Source organism: Camellia sinensis, chromosome 2 (assembly GCF_055761805.1).
Source record: "Camellia sinensis isolate YWXY chromosome 2, ASM5576180v1, whole genome shotgun sequence".
Taxonomy (NCBI): domain Eukaryota; kingdom Viridiplantae; phylum Streptophyta; class Magnoliopsida; order Ericales; family Theaceae; genus Camellia; species Camellia sinensis.
In genome coordinates this window covers 99,743,796-99,748,963 of record NC_138962.1, presented here as the reverse complement: position 1 = coordinate 99,748,963, position 5,168 = coordinate 99,743,796, and the positions used below count along the sequence as shown (strand labels likewise).

The window sequence follows — 5,168 nt, the reverse complement described above, 5'->3', positions numbered from 1 at the left end:
ATAGCACAATGAAGATATACAATGTAGAGAAAATAACTTCTAATGGAGATACATAATATGGAGGAAATAACTTTCTTCATAACATAAGAAAGAAAGATAGAAAATTCTTAGACAATGCAGTAAATACAAATTGTAAATGTCATAGATAGACTTCTTCTACGAAATGTTGAAATTTGCCCCTAGAGTTGCAAGATCATTTGGAAAGCTTTCACCAGCTACTCGGGCTATGGCCATCATGCACCATCATACCATCATAGCCATGTCTTCTAAGATTTCCTGGGGCTTCTGTTCTCTGAACTCTATCTCATGTGCTTCGACTTTCTTTCTAAAGATCTTCTTAAGCATCCGGCACTTTTTTGTAGGATGTCCTAGTGATCGATGGAAAACACAATAATTAGGACCCTCGCAGTCCTTCTTCAGCAAAAGCTCTTCGACATGAGGCAACTTCAATTCCCCGTCTGCCACCTATTCTTTAACTAAGGCCTTCACCTCCTCGACACTACACGGAAAAGGAGTGTCATCTTCATAGTTTTTCCTCTTCTGACCTCTGAATTCCTCCCCCTGTGACTTTCGTGTAGAAGACGTGGAAGCTGCAGTGACAGAAGGTCCTCGGGATGACTTGAAGCTGGCTTTATAACTAGTCTCGAACCTGATCTCCTGAGATTGAGGTATGTTGATGTTCTGAGATGCTTCAATTAGTGCCGAGAAGGTGGGTAGCTTGTGATTAACAAGAAGCATCTTGTATCCGTTCAATGCCCCTTCAACACAGATTTGGACCAAGTAGCTTTCCTCCACAGCCTCATGATAGTCTACAGCTTTGTCTTGAAACCTCTTCACATATTCAAGAATGTCTTCGCCTTCCCGCTGCTTTTCCTTACATAGGGTAAGTGCGATTATCTTCTCAGCTGCTTGAAAGAATTTGGTGTGGAATTTGTTGACCATCTCCTCCCAACTCCGAATAGAGTTTGGGGTCAAGTTAACGTACCAACTATATGCTTGGTTGGTGAGGGACTTGGAGAATTCTCTCAGCCAGAGGACGTGGTTTGAACCATGAATACCCAGAGTCTTGATGAACCGCACAACATGTTCTCTAGCATTTCCTTGTTTGCCATCGAATTTGATGAACTTCGGCACCGTGTATCCCTCCGGGTATGGATAACTCAACATCTCAATAGGGTAAGGTGGCTTGACATCCGGATCAGGCAAAGAGGGTAAAGTCCTCTTGCCCCGTTCGAGATCGAACATGGCTTGCACATCGGCGAGAGTGAGAAATTGTTGAGGGAGAGAACTTGATGATGGTATTCCCAGAACTTGGCTTGTAGACCTGAAAACTGAACTTAGAGCGACTTGGCCATTTGGGTGTTGAAAATTTATCATCAATGAAGACACATGAAAATATTGGCCATCGGCACCTATGGACATGCCATTTGGTGATGGGACATTGCATTGGGTCCCATAAAGTTCATTGCATGCCATGGCTGTACTGGGTTGGACTTGCAAACTTGGCGTCGGAGCCAAAGGAGACCCACTCGGTACATGAGTAGAATTTACAATCGGTGGAACAAAATTAGGCATGGATGGAGCACCATTTTGTAGAGGAATTTCTGTAGGCCTTCCTTGAACTTCTACAGTTGCTAGAACACCATTCATCATGCTGGAAACTCCTCCAACCACCGATGGACCATGGCTCGATCCTCCAGGTGTGTGATTTTGCGCTCCATGGGCCGCAGGTTGGCCATGACTTGTTCCTCCTAGCACTTGATTTTGCACACCATTTTGTACATCTTCAGGGAGGATTTGGAGTGGATCTTGATGGTTTTGACCATTCCCAACATTACCATGAAGTTGTTGATGCTTATTGGCGTCGATTTGACCTCCATTTGTTGCCGGTGGTGCGAAATGCGAACCCATCACCAACATGGCGTGGGTGAGATTTTGAAGGGTCGCGAGAATCTCTTGTTGAGTGTATTGGAGTCCTTGAATAGCTTCAAGGATGGGAGGTGAGCCTTGAACTTGAGTCCTCTCATCACCACCATTGGAAGAGCCTTGTTGATGAGTCTCATTATCTGCCATTTTTGCCGAAGTTGTGTAGGCTCCACATCTCGTTGAGACCATTAACCAATCCGCCTCCCCAGTGGAGTCGCCAAATGTATGAGAGGGTTCAAGAACGTCGTTGGAAAATTCGAAGATCTTCGAAGATCCTTGAAGAACAACTTCAAAGTCTCTAGAAGAAGATGAGAGGCTTAGATTCTTCAATAGTCTCAACTTAAGAACACATGAGTAAAGGAGATGATGGAGATAAGAGATTGGGTGAAGAAGAAGGCAAAGTATTTAGAGAGAGGATAATGGCAAGGCTCTCCCATGGATCTCCCACTTTCACTCTCAAGGTTGATAATGGAGATGGAAAATTAGTTCTTTCCTAAGAGTCATCTCTCCAAAATCCATCCCTTGTAAAGCTATGGGTGGGTGCTATTTATAGGCACCTCATGATGTAGGATGGAGCCCATGTATAAGGCACATGGGGAATATTCTCTCTAACCACCTTGTCCGAGGAGGTGACCTTTCCGAGGATGAGGAAAACCTCAAAGAGGAGATCAACCTCTCGGCGAACCCTTCTTCTTAGCCACACCTAACCAATGATCCCCAATCATCCCAAAGGGTCAGGGGTAGTCCCAGAGGACGTCCTGCCGCATAAGGGTCAGGGGTAGCTCAAGAGAACGCCATGCTGCAAATATTGCCGAGTCTCAGGGACCCCCTAGATCGTGCCACCTCGACCCCGGGTATAGGCTAGTTTAACTGAAGAGTGAATTTATCTCCACTCACCGTCCTCGGGATCAGGTCCTTTGTTTGAACTCCATTACGTCTATTGTTCTGGTGCGTAGATCCTGGAAAGCTCCGAGCCCGCAAGTGTTCTGGGACTCATTAACGGAGCGACTTCTAGATTGCATCTGAATCTATTTGAAGCCAAGTGCTTTGGATTTCTAGGTTCGTGGATCCGAACCCTTTCGAGTTCGAGTGTCTCGGATCTCTAGGCTTGCTCAATACCCTTTCGAGTCCGGCCCGAGTAAGTCTCTAAGTTCATGGATCCGAACCATTTCGAGGCTTAGAGCGATTCAACCCGTTTGATGGAGATAAATCTGGGCCCACCAATCTTGGACTTGGGATAAATTCAGGCCCACCAACCTTGGACTACTGGGCCTAATTAATTTAATGGGCTCAAATTAGCTCCTCTTACAGCAAGTAACCCTGAATTTTGTGCTTGATTATTCAACCACGTGAATTTTGCAAGCCGTTGTGAGTTCTTGAAAGCGCACCCCCAGTGCTCGTCCGGTGGATTCTTTGATTATACAATGTTTTTCTGTTGTGATTGTCATGAAAATGCATTTACTTATGTAATATTGGGTATTTGGCTGGCTACATTGTTATATCTATTGGGTCACACTGCGGATTACTTCTATTGTTCTTTGGAGAAGCTCTCAAGTCTATTGAGACTATCTCCAATTGTTGTTGGGGTGACTCTATGGAGTTCCTAATGTGTTTGCAAGTATTACTGATTTTATGGGGCAGGCACTGGTGATGTGGGACTTAATAGTGTGTTGGGTGGGTCAGTGTTTGTTACTTGTGTCGTTGTTGGGACTGTTTCTCTGTGTAGCTGAGCAGGAAGTTTGGATTGATCAGAAATGTTTTATTAGAGATATTAGTTTCTTTCTTCATTGTTACTCTTGTATAATTTTCATTGATGTTGTATGTTGGTAAGGTGAATGTGGGCGGAGCCATCCCATTTGTCTTGATTTATGTGGTTTACGCATTTGTTATTGCTGTGAATGAGATTTTGAGGAAACATGCATGAAGGTTGTAATTGGATGTTGTTACACCATTGCTTCCTGTCAAAGGAAGTGTGTTCTCTCAAGGGAACCAAGAGGATGACTCTATATAGTACTTTGCTTGATATGGACACATAAAGTGATACAATCGTGTCCCGTAGTGCATTGCCTCAGTGGATGTGGGCATCAAATGTGACAATATATTCAAATCAGTCAGCTAAGGTGTCTGACAATGCCTGTGTGGGGCTGGATTGATGATGGCATAGAAATTGAGCACTCGTCATTCTCCTATTCTAAACTATGTTCAATAATGGAGTTGCCTTTAACAGTGCCACGCTGGTTGACAATTCCCCTAGTTGAGGAGGAATCTTGTTCAAAAGTCTCTACGTTGTAGGCAGTGCTTCACTTGATCCCATTCTTCCAGCATTTCTCTGGAGTACTCAAGACAGTGTGGGTTCTAAAAGCAGAAAGGTTGCTTATTTGCTTGGTGTTTCCACTTGATTGTGCACTCGGTGTTCTTGCTTTTTTGTACACTAGATCAGATTGTCCACCTTAGAAGTTTTTACTTCCATGGGTTTTGGGTGGATTTTTTATGAGTATCATTTGGTTCTACATGATTGCAAATGAGCTTGTTGCTCTGTTGGTAGGGTTGATGTAATTCTAGGGGTTAATCCATCAATCCTTGGATTAGCTGTATTGGCATGGGGCAACTCGATGGGTGATTTAGTGTCAAAATGTTGCATTGGCAATGAATGGTGGGGATGGTGTGCAGATCGCTTTGTCTGGATGCTTCCCTTTTTTGAGGCTTGATAGTAAATATGGAGATTATAACAAATTATAGCAATATGTGTAATTGCTGAAAAAGGAAAGAAAGACTAGGTGACCAAGTAGAATTCTTAAGGAAAATGATGTGCCAACTCTCCAAAATCTGGTCAAGTAGCCAACCATGATGGCCAAATACAACATAAATATTTCAACAATCTTTTTCTATTGCCAAAACGTATTTTGTTATTGAGATTCTAAAAATATTTGCATGTAACATAGGTAAGAATTATTTAAAACATCAGAAATCACAATAGGTTGTATATATTTTTTTTTCATATCAAATTTTTCTTGACCTTTTCACAGGTGTCATGCATTCAATAAGTCAAAAGAATCCCAAACAAGAATTGCACCCATTTTGGCATTGATCCACTCACTCACCTGGTTAACCCCTAATCCATTCTAGGTTCATAAAGAATGAATACCAAATTAACCCAAAAGTTATATTTTGCCAAATTGCATTCTTGGTTTGTTTGTAGCCCTATGCAAAAAGCTATTTAACGAGCTCAGTTAAAATTACAA

The 5,168-nt window shown here is 42.7% G+C and overlaps 1 pseudogene; it reads left to right on the top strand.

Annotated features, from left to right (window-relative positions):
• Positions 1-3,266: 3,266 nt before the first annotated feature.
• On the top strand, positions 3,267-4,665 carry LOC114278645 (cation/calcium exchanger 4 pseudogene; annotated as a pseudogene).
• Positions 4,666-5,168: the final 503 nt, after the last annotated feature.